This window comes from Microtus pennsylvanicus, chromosome 7 (assembly GCF_037038515.1).
Source record: "Microtus pennsylvanicus isolate mMicPen1 chromosome 7, mMicPen1.hap1, whole genome shotgun sequence".
Taxonomy (NCBI): Eukaryota; Metazoa; Chordata; class Mammalia; order Rodentia; family Cricetidae; genus Microtus; species Microtus pennsylvanicus.
The window spans coordinates 46,962,316-46,982,762 of NC_134585.1; the positions used below are offsets into that span (position 1 = coordinate 46,962,316).

Below are 20,447 nucleotides of genomic sequence, written 5' to 3' on the forward strand. Positions count from 1 at the left end.
CTTAAGGAAGGAAAACTCAAGTGAGATGTGCAAAAGGAAGCAGAATTAAATAACCATAGGATAGTTCACATGGGGGAACTATATTCATGACTACAATAGTTCTTTATTGCCATTTTATAGATCCTTCCCCAACAAATTATTGCTCTTATAGAAAATAAAAGGCTGAATGAACAATTAATAACTACCTTGAGCATATGAAATTATAATCTGTTGTGGTAGATTTGACTTTAATTTGTACTAGGACAGATGAAAGAAAATTCAGTTTGACTAGATTAGGAATGAGGTAAAAATGATAGCTTAGAAGAAATGTCAGTAAAAATTAAGACTGTTTCATCATCTGAATCAATGAAGCATTTAATTTTATGATCTTTATTTATGTATGTGAATGTACGTGTATGAGGGTGGAACACTCATGGAGGTCACAGAACAATGTGTTTCAGGAGTTGGCTCTCTCTTTCCACCACATGAGTCCTGGAATTGAACTTAGGTTGTCAAGATTGACAGCAATCATCTGTGCTGATGAGTCATTTTCTGGTCCTCTGTTGATATTCTTTTAAGATTTGTATTGTTTTTAATGATGTATAGGTATGCGAGTGTGTGTGTGTGTGTGTGTGTGTTTGTGTATGTGTGTGTGTGTGTGTACATTAGTGCTAGTGCCCCTGAAGGCTAGAGGTTTTGGGTCTCCTAGAGCTGGAAATACATACTATATACCTGACATGGTTAGGATATGAACTGAACACAGGTCATCTGGAAGAATATCAAGGGCTCTAAAACACTGATCCATCTGTCCTGTTGCTGTATTTCAGATTCTGAAAGCATGGCTAAATTAAGTGTGATTCCTCTCTTTATGCTATAAATATGTTTTATTACCATTGCTTAATAAAGAAACTGCTTTGGGCCTATGGAAGCACAGAATGGATCAAGACAGGAAGTCCAAGCTGAGGCAGAGGAGAAAAGAAGGCAGAGTCAGGGAGATGCCATGTAGCCACTGAAGGAGAAAGATGCATGCCTGCCAGAATCTTACCAGTAAGCCACAAAGCCTGGTTGTAAAATATAAAGTAATAGAAATGGGTTAATATGTAAGAGTTAGTTAATAAGAAGCCTGAGTTAATAGGCCAAGCAGTGTTGCAATTAATATGGTTTCTGTGTTATTATTCAGGTCTGGATGGCCGGGAAATAAGTAAGTGCTCTCTTTCTTCCTCTAGATGCTTAAACTCCCAGTTCAATTCACAGGTTCCCTTCCTGAGTACAGCGGGTTCATGTATGCTTCCAGAGGCTTCACCTAGCTCCCTTTAGTGTGAAAAGGACCTAGTCTCAGATCTCAAGACTCAGAGGGTTTGTTTCCATGACTGAAATCACAAGAAGAAAACCATCGCAATTTTTCTTTTGTCTACTCTGACTTCTCATTTCATTCTGTTTCCCCAACTAGATTCTGACAAAAGTTATTTGCAACACTCCCATCTGTTTCCTGAGTGACAGGAGACTGGTGTCAAGTGAGAAAATGAAATGTAAATTTTATTAAACACCTCCTCTCATCTCTGTGTATCAATCCAGATTCCAGCCGAACATAGCAAATCAAATCCTGTCTATGCCAGGCCTCGGGGCAGATGGAAAAATCATTTCTCCTTAATACTGTTCCCTTCTAGTAAAATATTTTGCTGTTTAGTAAATGAAAATTTTAAATGCAAACCCTGCATTAATCCCAGTGAAAAGCATATCTCCAAAACAAACATTTAAAGAAGGAACTGAAAAAAGAGAAAAGGGGAGGTTTGAGGGGCAAAGGACGGAAGGCAGGGCCAGGGGAAACGAGACTGTCTTTAGCTGTCATGTGCAGTCTTCCTTAGCCATGAAGCAGTACATATCTGGAGAATAAACAGCACAATGCTGTGAAGCTAGGACTATTGGAACATTTATCTTCAGGCTGCCTTCTCTTTGAGATAATAAAGATCTTAATTCTGATGCATTACCTTCCAATGGTGTTAGAAACATGGATGCTTCATTTGGGATATGAATGTATGTACAATGACTGACAGTGCTATGTGGTTTTGACAGGTGATGTCTGGGTATAAAGTAATTCTTAACTTGGGGGTGTATATATATGTGATTTACTTTAAAAAAAAGCATACCTTTTGCACTTTTGATGAAAAGCAATTTTTTTCAATAATTAAAACACCAATGCAGTTTAAAATAATGTCATCCATCATCTACTTAATTTCAATAAATGTTATAAATACAGTATGAAGAAAAAAATTTAAAAATCATTTAAATGTATTTTACTACACAATGGTTGTTTTTAAGCTTTTTATTGATTGTTTGTGGATCTCACATCAAGCATTCTGATTCCATTCATTTCCTCATCCATTTGTGTTTACCCTTTGCCCTTGCAACTTATCCCCCTAAATATAAAAAGAAAGAAAGAAAATTTAAAAGAAAACAATCTTGTTAAGAAAGCAGTAGTGTGACACAGTGAGTCACACAGTGTACCCTTTCGTCCATACTTTTTTTTTCCTTTTTGGTTTTTCAAGACAGGGTTTCTCTGTATCTTTGGAGACTGTCCTGGAACTAGCTCTTGTAGACCAGGCTGGTCTCGAACTCACAGAGATCTGCCTGCCTCAGCCTCCCGAGTGTTGGGATTAAAGGCGTGCGCCCCCACAGCCCAGTTTAGTCCAAAGATTTTTACTTGCAAGTGGTCATTGCAATGAGTCATTGGTCTGGTTTGAGGCCTCTGGCTTCCTTTACATAATTGACACTGAGTCCTCACTGGAACCTCTCTTGGATATCCTGTTGTTGCCCTGGGGCATGGAGACCCTGCAGCTTTGGATCTGCAAGACCGGCCACTTCAAGTGCTCCAGCAGATGGTGGATGGGATGGATGTTGGGGGTGGGCTAACTCATAGGTCTGGGTCTGGGTGGTAGCTAGGTTTGTCAGCCCACTCTCCCTCATTCTCACCACCAGGGCAGCATTGCTCCAGCGAGCTCACAGAATACAACAAGCAACAATGGGTGAGCCCAGTTCTCTTGTTCTCAGGCCCTCACAGAGCAGCTCGCCCACATCCACGACACCAGGAGCAGCTCTATTGTGTTGTCCAGGCAAGGTGAAGGGCTCACTCTCCTGAGTGCTGCAGCAGTTGAGGGGCAGGGTCCGCTCTCCTGACTGCGGCAGGTGGTGAGGAGTGAGGCAGGGACAACCTTAATTTTTTAATACAAGAAAAAAATATTGTTTTGCAGTATGCTGGAATATTAAACAGGGAAAACTTTTGTATGACAATTATATCAAGTTAGAAATAGGTTACTAATAGGAACTTTAACCATCAAATTACGCGACACCTACATGAGAAAGTTTCAGCAGATTTTCTTTCAGTGTGTTGGACCTTTAAAAGACCGTACCTCATTGCCTAAATGATTTCTCTTTTATCGATTGATTGATCTTAAGTTGGCACCTACTAACTGTATAAGTGTGTGTATATATATATATATATGTGTGTGTGTGTGTGTGTGTGTGTGTGTGTGTGTGTGTGGTGATGGTTAAATTGGAGTAATTAGCATTTTGCTCTGACATTTATAATTTCTTCATGTTGAGAAAATTAGAAGTAGTTTTTTTCAACTATTTTTATTTGTCTGTTTTTGTGGAGACAGAGTCTTATATTGCCAGAGGGGGCTTGAAATCCTGATCCTACACAGCCTCCACTTCTTCCTAAGGGCCGAGGTTCCAGGTGTGTGCCTCCTGTTTGGCTTTCTCCTAGCTCTTTATAAGTACATAGTCACTCAGTGTGAGCTACACTCAATGTGATAACTGAAGAACTTTAACACATTCCTTGCAGGTAGCTTCTCCCTTCCTTTTTCCCCTCTTTTTCCTGGCTTGTCACGACGTTTTCTGCTCTATCTCTGTAAAGTGAACTATTTCAGTTTCCGTCTATGAATGATAATATATGACATCTTTCTTTATATGCCTGGCATATGCATTTAGTCTCCCCCTGGGGCCACTTATGTTGCCAAACATATCAAGGTATTGTGTACATGGCTGAGAAATATCCCATTGTGCATATAACATTTTCTTTATCCATCACTTTGTTGACTGGCACTTTGAACTGATGCTCTGACTTACCTTTTGTGAATACTGCTGCAGAAAGCCCGAGAGAACTAATTTTTTTTTTCTGCTGTGCAGACCTCATTTCCTATGGATACCAAACCATATGGCAACTCTAGGCTTTGCTTTTGGTGGCAGTTTTTATTTTTATTTATTTGGAATTCACGCACTGCTTTCTGTACTAGGGTAGGAGTTGCCATCTACACCAACAGTGTTTGGGAGTTCTCCATTTTCTGTGTCTCTCCAAGAATTGGCTATTTATTTGCCACTTTGGTGACATTATAATTTCAGTCAAATCCCTTGTTGTAGTTTTGGTTTTCAACATTTTGGTGATTTGCTACATCAAGTAATTTTTCACACACTAGATATCCATTTGAATAGTTGCTTTTCAAAATTTTATATTGAGAACTTCATATATGAACACAGCATCTCCATTTCTCCTGTTTCTACTTCTCCCTCCACCCTTTCTATGTTGCCTTCCTCTCAAAGTCATAATTTACTCCTTTAATTATATTATAATTCTATATGTGTATGAATTTACAACCTACTGGATCCATTTAGCATTGCTAGTATGGTATGTACATGTGTCGTGAGCTGACTGCCCGAGGAGTGGACAATCATTGAAGGAGCTCGTCCCTAGAAGAAATTAATTGTCTCTTTCTAGCAGCCATTGACTATCTGCATCTAGTCATCTAGGGATAGGACCAGGTGGAATTTTCTCTCTCCACATTGGCATGTCAACTGATACTATCATTAATGTCAATCTTGTTCAGGCAACCATATTGCTGAGCATTCATGGGCACATGTTTTTTTCTATCATGTCCAGGGGAAACTCTCTAATAGCAGGTATTCTGGTTGTCTGGGTCCGATAATTCTTTTGTAACCTCTTCTGTGATTTTTCCTCTCGGCCTTGGGATCAGTGGTTGCAATATATCTGTAACGCATCCCATTTGTATATATGTTTTTGAAAAGCTATTAAATTTTAACTAAATTATCATCTTACTTTCCAATCAAGTTTTCTAAGTTCCTTGTAGTAGTCCACTCTTAGATGAAAAATTTTGAATTATTTCTTAAGTTCGCAAGTGATTTCTTCACGCTGCTCTACAGAAACTTTTTAGTGTTTATAATCATGTTTGTCTGCTTTGCCTTTTTGTGTGGGAGTCGAGCAAGGACTAGGCAATAAAAATCACTGCCTGTGGTAGTATGAATGAGAATGGCCTATATTGATTCATATATTTGAATGTTTGGCTTTCAGTTGGTGGACTATTTAGGAATGATTATGAGGTGTGGCCTTTTTTGAAAGAGGTGTCTCACTGAGGTGGGCTCTCAGGTTTCTAAAGCTCAATCCCCAACCCTCTCTGCCTTCTGCTTGTGGACCAGATGTAAACTCTCATCCAATGTCTGAGTGTCAAGCCTATCTACCTGCTGCAATGCCACCATGGTGATAATGTAAAGACTCTCTGAAAACAAGCCCCGAACTAAATGTTTTCTTCTATAAAGCTCCCTGGTCATGGGGTCTTTTTATAGCAATAGAACAGTAACTATAACTCTGCTTTAACTTGTATTAATATAGTTGTTTTACATTGATGGTAACATTTTTTAACTGAGTATATTTGTGCTTGTGGTATCTTCTCGGCTTTCTCTAAGAGAGAGGGATTTCTCCGGATGTGGAAATTTCACAACAAAAACCAGGAAATGCCTGACATTCCCGGACAAACCAGCCAGAACTGGTCACCTTAAAATTGGATTAACTTATACTTTGATAAGCTAAAAATCCTGAAATACTTGTATGTGATTGCTGCTCCTCTGACTCAAGACTGTATCTCTATCCTCATAGTGGCAGTGTCCTTGTTTTAGGAGGAGGAAAGGGAGGCGAGACAAAGAGAATAGGACTAAGAACATGCTCTGGTTTCAGTTTGGTTGTTGTGACAAAGAGCTGGCAGAACACAACTTACGAAAGAAATTGTTTATTTGTCTTACAATCCTGCTTCAGATGACACTATTGCAGGGAAGGCCAAACAAGAACTTAAAATATCACCTCTAGAGCCAAGACCAGAGAGGGAACACATGTGTGGATCCTTGTTTGCTCACTTGCTCTCAGCTGGTTTTCTCCTCCCATGTGCTGTCCTGGACTACAGAATGGAGCCACCACAGTGGGCTGCCCTTCCCCACCAATCAATAGTCAATGTCCCCAAAGGCATACCCACAGACCAACCTAACCTAGGTCATTAAGCTTCCCTTTCCAGGTGGGTCAGCTGTGGTGGTTTGAAGGAGAAGTAAGACTATTTCCCATAAACTCCAATATTGAACATTTGGTCCCCGGCTGGTGGTATTGTTTGCAGATGTGGTTCAGCTTGCTGGGGGAAGTAATCACTGTGGGTGGACTTTGAAGATTTATAGTCTTACCCCACTAGCATCTTCCACTCTGGCTCCTGCTGCCATATCTTCTTCATCATTCTGGACTATTTCTCTGGAACAGTAAGCCCAAGTAAACTTTCTCCTTTCCTTGGTCATGATGTTCAATTACAGTGATAGGAAAGAAACTAATGCATCACCGTTGTGCTCAGTTTTGGCCAAAGCTGGGAAAGAAAGCAGAGGTTACTTTTGCTGTCTGCCCGATAGCGGTTTAATCTGAGAGTGGACATGGAGGTTGAATGAGTGACTTTAAAGTAAATACATGTTCTCTGTATTCATGTGTATGTAGCCACATACAGACAGACACATATACATAATTTCACATGAAACCAATTTTTAAAAATATAAATATATTAACTGGATTTCTGTAACTTAATATTATCCTTTCATGTGATTTTAAAAATCCAGTAAGTAGATCTTTCAATTCTGTTAGCAGCCGTCGCAGCGCCTCCGCCGCTCTCTAACGCCAGCGCCGCCTCTCACTTGCCGAGCTCCAGCCGAAGGAGAAGGAGGGTAAGTAAGGAGGTGCCCATACCATGACTCGTACAAAGCAGACTGCCGTAAATCCACCGGTGGTAAAACACCCAGGAAACAACTGGCTACAAAAGCAGCTCGCAAGAGTGCGCCCTCTATTGGAGGGGTGAAGAAATCTCATCGTTACAGGCCTGGTACTGTGGCACTATCAGACGCTATCAGAAATCCACTGAACTTCTGATCCGCAAACTCCCCTTCCAGCGTCTGGTGCGAGAAATTTCTCAGGACTTTAAAACAGATCTGCGCTTCCGGAGTGCAGCTATTGGTGCTTTGCAGGAGGCAAGTGAGGCCTATCTGGTTGGCCTTTTTGAAGATACCAACCTGTGTGCTATCCATGCCAAACGTGTAACAATTATGCCAAAAGATATCCAGTTAGCATGCCGCATACGCGGAGAACGTGCTTAAGAGTCCACTATGAGGGGGGAAACATTTCATTCTCAAATTTTTTTTTTCCTCTTCTTCCTGTTATCAGTAGTTCTGAATGTTAGATATTTTTTTCCATGGGGTCAAAAGGTACCTAAGGACAGAAATCAGGTACTGGCAGTTTTTCCATTTTCATTTGTGTGTGAATTTTTAATATAAATGCAAGATATAAAGCATTAATGCAAGCAAAATGTTTCAGTGAACACATTTCAACAGTTCAACTTTATAAAAATTATAAACAAACCTGTTAAAATTTTCTGGAAAAAAAATCCAGTAAGTACTGTTTACATGAGGACTGGAGCACCTTACCTCTGCTCTGATGAACTCATCTCCTTGAAAGCATCTCTGGAAACACTCACCGGCACAGACTTATTTCAAACCCACCTGCTGCTCTCCTGTGCCCATGCCCAGTGGATGGAAAACGTGCAGAGATTTGAGCAGTCTGTAAAAGACGGAGAATGACAATATACTAGTCCTGGAGAGATGCCCATGGCCTTTTGACAAGTCTCTAATTTCCTCTTTGTCGTCAACACTATCCAGAGGTGATATCAACAAGGTCTGCTCACTCAATCCCAAGGAGGCAAGTTTGGTTCATACAGCCACTTGTTCTGAATACTGCTGTGCTCAAGGTTGCTTGACTGGGAAAGGATGCCAGGGGACCATGCTCGTGTACAGCTGGCAGAGCAGGGAAGCGTAATAGACATAGCACTGACTAGACCCAATATCAGTGCAGGCACTGAGAAGCAGTCCTGGCTTTGGGCTGCCTGAAGGCAGTGGTGATCCCCTGCTTGTCCTATCTGTCAGTCTATTTGATCTCCAAATGAATTGCTTTTGATAACAGCTATATAAATGCAGAACGGATCCGCTGGGCCTTCTTAAATGAGGCTCCTTGCTTTCATCTCCCAGTCATTTCAGAAAGCAGATAGACTTGTTAGCGGGTTGAATGCAATGATTTATGTTTTATCTTGCTTGGTTTGAGGCAGCATTTATTTAGCCCTAAATTCTTCCCAAGCTTCTTTGTAAGGAGAAATGTTTGAACACAAAATATTTGGAGCATCTTTTTTTTGTTTTAAATCAATAATAGATGTTTTCTTTTTAAAATTTATTTAGTAAAAGCAATGAATCTTTATCTTAATAAGAAAGAGAAGGAAGGAGGGAAATTCACTATTAAAAGCACTTTTATTAATACTCTCTCAGCCAAGTCATAAGGAAATCTAGAACTCCATAAAACAAAAAATTAAGAACCTTTATATTAATGACTACTAGCAAAGGAAATTAACTAATTTAATCAAAGCAAAGGACAATAGGATACCATATATTTTTCCATACTTTCTTAGCACATGTAAAGAGCAATCTTTAGAAGTTTTAATTATGCTTCTTACATTTGTCTTACGTATACTTCATTTTCTATATTTTGCATTTCTCCATACTTTTCTTTCTCTCACCTCTTTCTCCTTTCTCTCTTTGTTCCTCCTTCCCCAGCTCTCTTTGATCTGTGAGTGAACTGAACTTACACTAGAGCATCAAGCAGTATATGTAAGGGTCCTACCACTGAACCACATTGACAGCCTAGACAACTTTCTCATTAAGGAGATGGGAACATCACTCATCATCATTCACAGCACAGGAGACCTTTTGTAATTTTGTACAAAATGTAAATTATTTAATTATCATATACTAGAAATAAGCTTACTCAAGAGGAGGTACTTGAGGATGAATGGCAAACCTCTGCAACTACATAACTTAATAGAACTAGATTTTAAATGCCTTGTAGAATTAGCTCACTTTGTCATGTCATTGTTACGAGAAGAACAATACAAAATGGACAGGTATGCACAAATTTTCGGTCACCTATTTTAAAATGTTGCTTCCAAATAAAATGATCCATCTAAATAAAATTATCAGTATGATTTTTTCTCTGTGATTGTGTTTCATTTAGCTGTGAAAGTATGATAATTGTCTCATGGAACACTATGCTGCCATGTTCAGGATGACAGCGTGCAAAAATGCCGCCTTAAATGCCACATACAAGAGAGCAGGGAAAAGAAACAACATGGTGTTAAGTAGGTGCCATCTGTGTATGCAGGAGCTCGGATGCATTTTTAAGGAATGGTGTTTACCTTTCTCCTTTGATAGTGTGCACAGTACCTTCCAACACTGTAACGTGAACAGTAATCCATAGGGATGAAGGCTCTGGGTTGGCACCAGCTTGACTTCTCCATGTTCAAGGAGTTGTATAGGAAGCCAGAGACAAAACCTTAGATCTATAGTAGTGAGCTGCCAGCCACAATTTCTGGTGAAATAGTGCAAAAAGCTGTGAGAGTAGCCAACCACTATCTGATCTGAGTTAAGGTCGACCACATAGCCAATGCTGCTTGGGTGTTCATGAACCTGAGACTAGATAGGCCAGGGAGCAAGAGGAAAACCAAATACTAAAGGAACATAGCAATAAAACTACTCCTAATGACAATATGCTATACTCTTGAACTCATGCCTTGTTCAGCTATCTTTGAGAAGCTTCCTCCTGCAGCAGATTGGAAGAAATACAGAGACTTACAGCCACACATTACAGAGAGTGAGAGACCTCGGAACACTCAATTCTAAAAAGGATGTCCCCACCAAATCCTCCCCTTGGAGCTCAGGAAACTTTAGAGGAAGAGGGGGAGGAAAGAATGTAAGGGCCAGAGATGGAGGACATCAAGCAATCAAGGCCTTCTAGATACCAAAGGGCTGGCACACATACGAACTCACAGACACTGTGGTAGCACACACAAGAGCTGCATAATGTGGGGTCCTAGAGCTGAAAGAAGTGAACACACACACACACACACACACACACCCCTAATCCAGAAGCTGTTTCCAATAGACAGCCACTTTTAAATGAAAGATTAGTTTTCTCTAAGGGAGTCTCCATGGAGAAACAAACTACTTTGAAGAGTAGGCCCCACTCAGAGCAGTAGATGGCCAACAGGAAACAAACTCAGTGGCTCTTTGGAGGTTATTAAATTAGGCCATTTGTTTTTAACTCTTAAGTATATATTATGGTTTCCAGTTTTATATGTTTTTTATGGGATTCCTGTGTATGCAAACATGTGTGACTCTATGCCTGTGTGTTTCTTGTACTTTTTCTTTGGCTCTTTTTCTCTTTTGGCTGTTTGGTCATCTTGCTGTTTATTTGGTTTGTTTAATTTGATTGTGAGTCCTTAGATGCCTGCTCAGAGTGGAGAAAGGTACAGGTCTAGATGGGAGGGGAGGTGGGGAGGAACCAAAAAGAAAAAAAGAAATGTGGGGTCTCAATGTTCTTTTGTTTGTTTGAGGTTATAATATAATTATGTCATTTCTCCCTTCCCTTTCTCCCCCAAATGCCTCATAATTCTTAATTGCCAAAGATAGCTAGCAATGAGCTAAATTTTCTTCTATTCAGATTCATATCCAATTGGATTTTACTCAGTTTCTCTTTAAGTAAGTAGCAAAGATTTAGAAAAAAAGTCATTTAAGCGGCTGAACGGTTGGTTAAAGCAGCCTATATTGTGTTCTGGCGATGGAGTGCAGCAGGCTACAGCTGTTGGTGATAATTAGATTGTCACCATGATTTTTTTTCTTGTTACTTTTTCTAAATGTTTATAGAAATACTAAAAAACCTCAATTCCTTGAACCAATTTGGAATTCAGGCAGAATTTACAAGCACTTTTATTAAAAACAAAACAAAACAAAAAAAATGAAAGCAAGCAAACATTTAGTAACCAGACCTGATGGGTCACACCCATAATCTTGTAATAGTTTGAATGAAAATGGACCCCATACTCATAGGGATTGGCACTATTAGGAGGTGTGAACTTACTGAAGTAGATGTGGTTTGTTGAGGGGAAGAATGTCACTAGGGGTGGGCTTTGGGGTTTCAGAAGCTCAAGCCAGACCCAGTTTGACTCTCTCTTCCTGCTCCTCCTTGCTGATCCAGATGTAGAACTCTCAGCTCCTTCTCCAGCACCATGTCTGCCTCCACACCACCATGCTTCCTGACCTGATGATAAGGGACTAAACCTCTGAACTGTAAGCCAGCCCCAATTAAATGCTTTCTTTTATAAGGGTTTCTGTGGTCATGGTATCTCTTCACAGCAATAGAAAACCTCTCAGTAAGATGATCCCAACACACTGCAGCTGCCTTTGGGTCAATTTTCAGTAGGACATTAAATGACTTATAACTTCTTTTAACCATTACTTTTACTTCATTAAAATGAAATTATATCATTTCCTGATTCTCTTTCCTTCCATCAACTCCTCCCATTCCCATCTTCTTGCTTCCTCTACAATTAATAGTCTCTTTCTTTACTTGTTCACACACACATACACATGTACACACGTATACATAAAAATATAAGTACCACCTGCTGAGTTACTTAGTGTTGCTTGTAAGCCGATGATTTCAATGTGGACCACTTGGAATTGATTAGCCTGCTAGGAGACCCATTTTTAGAGGAGATTTTGAGTGTATGTATTTAATGTAGGATGGAGTACAATATATGAGCTTTATGAAGTATGTTTTTAAAAGGTAAATATGAAAAAAATAGATGAACTGAGCTTAAGTGAGCCATGGTTAAAATGGAAGCAACTTGTGATTCCTTGCCCTACTGGCTCCCAGATCATCAACACCTTGGGTTCACCTGGGAACAGTACCGGGTGTTAAAGAAATACTTGCAGATGGACCTCAATCCTAACTGTAAAGCTTATAATATCAGGACTAAGCCTGATGGGAGAGAAAGTTGTGGCTTGGTTCCTTTGACACAAGAAGAAGTAGAAGCAGAAGAGGCCACGCCAGCTACCCACAAGCACATGCCCTACATTTTCATGCAGGTCCTCTCTCTCTACAAACCCAGAGCCAAGGCACAGAGCCAGAACACTCTACTGGGCTCAGACTACTGCTCTACCACTACAAGAAGCCTTAACACCACGGCAGCCCAAACACAGAGAACGAGGCCCTGTTTGAGGACTTTTCCAAGGACACTGGCCATCAGAGGAGGGGTACTCGCACTCTGGAAGCTTCAAGGAGGCTCATGCTGTGTACCTCGACATCTGAATACCAAGGGGGAGAGAAAAAATGTCACAGGATTCTTGAATCTATAGAAAGGGTATCCTGGAGACACCCTCTCCCCCCAGCCAGGGTCACATCTGACTCCTTAATCTGCATATGCTCCATTGTAGATTTCATTTTTTTGCCTTTTTTTTTAAAATAAAAAACCTTGCTTGTTAGCGACCTGTTGGTTTTCATGTCTGTCAGTAGCAGCCTGGTAATAAAATTATCCATAGAAACCAATAAAACAAAACGTAAGTAAATACTATCTAGATTACATACCCCATTACAGATGATTTTGAAATATTTTTCATACCAAGTCCTAATACTTGGGTCATTTGGGTGCATCCATGATATAGATATAGTCCTTTTGTAAAAATGAGTGCCTCCTATTAATATGATGTGAGGGATTTTTTTTGTTTGTTTTTGGTTTGTTTGTTTCTGTTTTTTTGTTTTTTCGAGACAAGGTTTCTTTGTGTAACAGTCCTAGACTAGAACTAGCTTTTGTAGACCAGGCTGGGCTCAAACTCGAAGAAATTCTTTGCCTTCCGAGTGCTGGGATTAAAGGCTTGCGCCATCACTACCTGGCCCTTGATGTAAGTTTTTTATTACTATTTTTTGTTTGTTTTTCAAAGCATCCTTTCTCTGTGTAATAGCCTTAGCTGTCTTGAAACTAGCTCCATAAATTTTATTATAATATAATTACATTATTTTCCCCTTCTCTTATTTCACTCCAAATCCTTTCATTCAGTCCCCACTGTCCCTCAAATCCATGGTCTTTTTTCTTTAATAGTTTATTTATTCAGAGATACATAAATACAACCTGTTCTGTACAGATAATTGCTAGATTACTAAAAAGGCAGTGGTAAAGACATGGAAGGCAGAGAGAGAGAGAGAGAGAGAGAGAGAGAGAGAGAGAGAGAGAGAGTCAGACTTTGTCTGACCTACAGTGGAACCATGTTTATTCATGGAAAGAGGCATCTTTATCAGCCACATATGCAGAAAGGCAAAATACCCCCATAAGAAGATGGGATGCAGCCCTTTATAGGGGTAGAAATGATTTCTGCAACTGCAAGGGAGGCTGGGAAGTGTAGTCTTTCAGCAAGAAACTACCAATAATGTTATCAGTGTGTATATCATCTCAGGGATGACCGCTTGGTATTTAAAATATTTTTTGTGGGTTTTATGTTTTGTTTTGTTTTTTGTTTGGTTGGTTTTGTTTGTTGTGTATTCAGGTGCAATTGAGGGACAGAAAAAGTTGGCAGATTCTCTTTAACTAGAGTATAGGCCATTGCAAGCCACCTGAGCTGGATACTCAGAACTGATACCTGGATACCAGAAGAGCAGCTGGTGCTGGTAACTACTAAGCTGTTTTCCAGGTATATTGTTGAAAGTATTGCAATTTTTATTCTTAAAAATCTGTGTCTCAGAAAAGTAATCTACTTAGACTTTTTGCTTCACAACCAACAACATTTCAAGACAGAATGTCTTGATGTCAGTCACCTGAAATCACAGTGAAGATGAGTTCTTTGAAGTAGTTGGTTTGATGCTGGTGCTCATTTTGTTTGAGTTCTGTCAGGTTCCCTGTATAGACAGATCCATAGTCTTCTTACATACTCTCTTTAGATTTCTATTTGTGTGCTCAACTTCCTCAGTTACTGGATTATTTCTAGAGGAAAATGTCATTAAGTTTGTTATCTGTGTATACTTTCTATTTATCCACTCACATAGCCATTGTGGAGACTTTCATAAATCAGTGCAATTCTCCATTTATAAATGTTATTATGAGGCATTTGTGTACCTGAGCAAGTTCATTTCTTGTGCTGGTCTCTAGATTCATCCATGGTATACCTAATAACATGATTTGTTTCCATTTTAATGCTAAATAGTAGGCCATTCTGTATGAATATATTATGTATACCTATGTTCAAGGTTCACATTCACCTTAACTATTCCTAAATTGATAGACACTTGTATTGACTCCACATGTTTTGTTGATAATGCAATGGTGGACCAAAAATACATATATCCCTTTCACCTACTGATTTCATCTCCTTTAGATGTATATGAGTAGAATTGCTCAATCATGTTTCTTTGTGCTTGTGCATTTCTGAGCTCATCTGTGAAGGGTATACAACAGTTATAACTGCTAAATTGGGTTGCTGGGATATAGTATTCTTTAATTTACATAAAATAATAAGAATTTTCCAGGAGCACAGTACCATTAAATAGATGGTAATCATCATTATTGTAACTGGAAAACGAACAAATGAAGATTATCAAAATAACCACCTGTGTCATCCTCCAACACCTTTTGCTAACTCTGGAATAAAGAGACTTTTCAGCTGTACTATATATGAAAACTTGGTTGACCATAAAATTTTCCACATCTTCCTGGAAATTTGACAGTTTCATGATTACTTTTTGACATGAAAAATCTGCTGTGAAATAATCCTTCTGTAAACTGTGAATATGTATTACTCTGATTGGTTTAATAAAGAGCTGACTGGCCAATAGCTGAACAGGATGAGATTAGGTAGGGGAGCCAAACGGAGAATGCTGGGAGGAAGAAGGTCAGAGTAAGGAGCCACCAATTAGATACAGAGGAATCATGATGTGTACAAAACGAAGCAACAAGTCATGAGTCATGTAGTAGAACTTAGGTAAGAATTATGGGTTAATGTAAGTTGTAAGAGGCAGTTATTAATAAGCCTTAGCTACTGGGAAACCATTTATAATTAATATAATCCTCGGTGTGTTTATTTTGGAGCTTCTGGTGGGACAGAAACTTCTGCCAACAAAAATCACAGCCTTAATTCATACAATAAAAATAATAATCAGTACTGTCATTTCTTTGGAATGTCTCCTTCCTTCTACATCTAATTAGCTTGCACTGATGAATGGTTTGTCTTGGGAATAAGGTATGAGGGAAGCTCTGATCATGTATATGCTTATTGTTTAGGTGGCTGTACTGTGCTTTTTTTCATACTGTGTGGTTCCCTTACATCTTACAGTGAGCCACTGGGACTGAATTAGCATTTTAGGAAAGCATAGTTATCTAGTACTATTAGACATTAAGTTTCCTCTCCCTCAATGGATCTCTTTTGTTTCTGAAGATTTATTGAACAGAAGCACTGGGTGACTATATTTTTTTTCATATTCTCTTTTAAGATTGAATAGCATTGGAAGAAAGGAAGAGTGTTTGCCTTCAAAGAAAATTACAGGCTCTATAGAATTATGGCAATATAAAGGCAATCTTCTTTTGTGTATTCTCTAAGTGAAAAGAAAGATTTCCTGAAGATTGATGCTAGGCTGAGTAAAGTCACAGAAATGAAGTGTCACCAAAAGACCAAAATCAAAAAGGGTGTCTACAGAATTAGAAAATATGAGATGGTAGAAAGCAAGGAAGAAACTAGAAAATCAACATAATACCATTAATAAAATCCAGGGTTTACTGTCATGGCTGTGAAGAGCATATGCCCTAGGGAAAATCTACTACCATTACAGCAGGAATTTGGATCCTAACAGGCACACTAAAAGATGGGTGTCCAGAGCACACTTTTTACTCTAGCTGAGAAGGGGGTGAGTATAGGTGAATTGCTGGGGCTTACTGAATTTGAGCCCAGCCAAGAAAGCACAGACCCCAGCTTCAAAAAGAACCCCTACCTCAGGGGAAATGGGTAGTGAAATAAAAGAGGATGCCTGATACCTTGGTCTGGCCTCTGCTTATGAGCATAGAGCATGCACCTGCACATACAGTTCTACGCAGAGATGCATACACGCATATACACATAGAAAAATCAATCTAAAAATAAAGATAAAACTTGTCAGACCTTTGGAAAGAAAAGCATCCAGCTTTAGGATGCGCAAATGGCATCAAATATGTTGAACTTAACAACTTACAGCTAGACTGGGTGGGGGTGGCATGTGCGTTTAGTCTCAGCACTCAGAAGGCAGAGGCAGGTGGATCTCTGGGAGTTTGAAACCAGCCTGGTGTACAGAGCTAGTTCCAGGACAACCAGGGCTACAAAGAGAAACCCTGACTAGAAAGACCAAACAAAACAAAACAAACAAAACAGTACAAAAAAAACCCCTCACAACTAGACAACTAGAGATATTCCACTTTCATTCTTCACAGCTAGAAAAAAACAACCCCAAAACTCATACAGAAATGCAAAAAGACCCCCACCTAGGCAAAGTAAAGATCACCTCTGGAGGGATGTTCACACCAGATTTTAAGCTACAGCACCAGTACTGAGCTATGCTGATGAAAACAACTTGTAGACATGTAGACCACCATATTAAAACATAAGACCCAAACTACATGCCTGCAACTAGAGTCATATGAGATTTTTAAAAATGGGTGAAAACACAAAGCACATTGCAGAATTAAAGAGTAGTTTGAACAAATGGTCCTGGGAAACATGGATTTCCACATAGAGAACAATGAAATTAGACACCTGCATAAAATTTAACTTCAAATATATCAAAGACTACAATGTGATACATGGAGACTTCTAGAAGAAACCATAGATAATGCCCTACATTTTATAAGTGTAGGAACAGACTTAGTTAATAGAATTCCCTTTTCTCAGGAAGTAAGGGCAACAAATGAGAAATGGGACCTGAGAAAGTAAAAAGCTTCTATAGAGAAAAGGAAAGAATAAAATTATCAAAAGTTAAATCCAAAGAAATTTGAAAGCAGTGAGAGAAAACTAACTTATAACAAGCAAGGAAACATTCATGAGATTATCAGTGGAATTTTTTTTAATGAACAGAAGGCATAGGAGTGTAATAAGATAAATTTCTGGAATTTAAATTGTCAGTTATCAATACTACAAATGATAATCTTGTCCATTACAAATGACAGGAATATAAAAACATTCTTAGACCAAAATAAATAAATAAATAAAAATAAAATGAGTTTCTGTATAGTTGAATTTGGCTTGCTCTACCTTACAGACAATCCTAAGGAGAATTCTTCACAGTGAAATATGAATCTTCAGCAGGAATGTAGAGAATAAGGAAGTAGGAAATTATTGGCAAAGCTAATTACACAAAAATATTACTGCGAAAATGATAAAAATTTATTATACTACAAAAAAGTAAAATCCAAAAATATTTTAACTGTATTTAAATTTGTCCTGAACAGATATAAACTAAATTACCTAAAACCATATTGGGCAGCAAAGAGGGAAATGGGTAGAGTGGTTGTATATAAGTGAAGCTAAGTTGTTATTAAATTTTAAAGTGGTATGATTGAGCATCCTTTGAGTAAATACCCTAAAGTGGTATTGTTTGGTCTTGAGGAAGGTTGTTTCCTAATTTTCTGAGAAATCACCACACTGACATCCAAACGGGCTCTACCAGCTTGCGTTCCCACCAGCAATGCAGGAGAGTTCCCTTCACTCCACATCCTCTTCAGCATAAGTTGTCATCAGTGTTTTGAACTTGGCCATTCTGACAGGTGTAAGATGGATTCTCAGACTTGTTTTGATTTGCATTTCTATGATGGCTAAGGATGTTGAACATTTCCTTAAATGTCTTTCAACCATTTTAGTTTCCTCTGTTGAGAGTTCTCTGTTTATGTCTGTACCACATGTTTTTAATTGGAATATTTCGTCTTTTGATGATCAATTTCTTGAGCTCTTTGTATATTTTGGAGATCAGATCAGACCTCTGTCCAATGTAGGGTTGGTGAAGATCTTTTCCCATTCTGTAGGCTGTAGTTTTGTCTTACTAACCATGTCCTTTGCTTTACACAAGCTTCTCAATTTCAGGAGGTGCCATTTATTAATTGTTTCTCTCAGTGTCTGTGCTACTGGGGTTATATTTAGGAAGTGGTCTCCTGTGCCAATGTGTTCAAGTGTTCTTCCCACCTTCTCTTCTATGAGGTTTGGTGTGGTTGGTTTCATGCTGAGGTCACTGGCTCAGGCCTGTTTCTTCCAATGTCCCTGGATTGGGCCTGCTCCAGGGAGGTTCCAGGTTTAGGCCTTGTCCCACATAGGTCTCTGGCTTGGGACTGTTCTCTCAGTGGTCGCTCCCTCATACTTGCTTCTGCAGAGGTCGCTAACTCCCTTATCATAATAATTTAAATAACCATGAGCCATACTCTAACAAAAAGATATAGAAATACTGAGTGAAAAAGATCAAATCCAACTATATACATTCTAAAGGAAATTGACTTTCTTTATTTTGCATAGTTTTTTTGTTTGTTTTGAAGTTTGAATTATTGACCACAGCGTTCCATGCTTTGTACTAGGCATTCTAGCACTCTGTCCATCCTTATCCCTCCTCCCCACTGTTGGAGGAGGCCACTTGTTGGTTCCCAGTTTCCCAGCTAGCTTAGAAACCAAATAATCACTGCTTGACAATTCTTAGTTAAGGGAGCCACCTTAGGGTTGGCAAGAGACTTGAACCTAGAGTGGCTCCCAGGAGCCCAAGCCGAGGTCCCCAGTTAGTTCCTTGGACAGCTGAGGATAGGGAACCTGAACTGACCCTAGCCTATAGCAATACTGACGAATATCTTGCATATCATCATAAAACCTTCATCTGGTGATGGATGGAGATAGAGACAGAGACCCACATTGGAGCACTGGACTGAGCTCCCAAGGTCCCAATGAGGAGCAGAAGGCGGGAGAACATGAGCAAAGAAGTCGGGACCACGAGTGGTGCACCCACCCACTGAGACAGTGGAGCTGATCTACTGGGAGCTCACCAAGGCCAGCTGGACTGTGACTGAAAAAGCATGGGTTAAAACTGGACTCTCTGAACATGGCGAGCAATGAGGGCTGATGAGAAGCCAAGGACAATGGCACGGGGTTTTGATCCTACGCAATGCGCTGGCTTTGTGGGAGCCTAGCCAGTTTGGATGTTCACCTTCCTAGACATGGACAGAGGGGGGAGGACCTAGGACTTACCACAGGGCAGGGAACCCTGACTGCTCTTTGGACTGGAGAGGGAGGGGGAGAGGAGTGGGAGGAGGGGGAGAAGGGTGGGAGGAGGGGGAGAAGGGTGGGAGGAGGGGGAGGGAAATGGAAGGCTGGGAGGAGGTGGAAACTTGTTTTTTTTTTCTTCCTTTTCTCAATAAAAAAATAAATAAATAAAAATCACTGCTTGGTCCATTAGCTCTAGCTTCTTATTGGCTAATTCTTAAATATTAATTTAACCAGTTTCTATTTATCTGTGTTTCGCCATGTGGCAGTGGCTTACCAGCAAAATTTTGGCATGTCTGACTCTTAGGACAGCTCCATGGCATCTCTATGACCCCGCCCATCTTCCTCCCAGCATTTAGCTTAGTTTTTCCTCATCTAGGTAAGCCCTAACTAACTCCACAGAAGTTTCATTATTCATTAACCATTAAAAGCAACACACAGACAGGACCAGCCACACCACCCCCCAAATTCAGTTTAGATTTAAGACATGCACTGACTGGAGCTTAATATTATAAGGGATATAAATATCATACATGAGAAAGCAACAGTGACTATCCTTAACTCAGATAAAGTAGATGCAATTGAAACTGGTTCATCAAGACAGGGAAGTTATTATGTAATAAAAGGGTCAGTTCAGCTGGAACACATAAAATAATAAAATATATATACCTAATGCTAGGATATCTAAATATATAAACATATATTTGCAGATCTAATGAAAAAATGATAGTATGGCAGTAATATTAGTACAATGTATTACCTCATTTACAATGACGAATTTAAAATTCAGACAGAAGATCAGTTAAAGGCTGTGCTGGAATGAATGTTCGTCTGGCAACTTGACACAAGCTGGGGTCATTTTTCAAACCTTATAGAGGAATAAAATGCCTCTTTCCGAAAAGCAGGAGGACAACCAGTGGAACATTGTCTTGATGATTAATGTAGGAGAGAGAGCTCAGATCAATGTGGCTGATGCCACCCCTGGG

At 39.5% G+C, this 20,447-nt stretch overlaps 1 pseudogene; it reads left to right on the forward strand.

Moving 5' to 3' along the window:
* Nucleotides 1-7,037: 7,037 nt before the first annotated feature.
* LOC142853723 (histone H3.3A-like) lies at nucleotides 7,038-7,526 on the forward strand (annotated as a pseudogene).
* The last annotated feature ends 12,921 nt before the right edge of the window (nucleotides 7,527-20,447 follow it).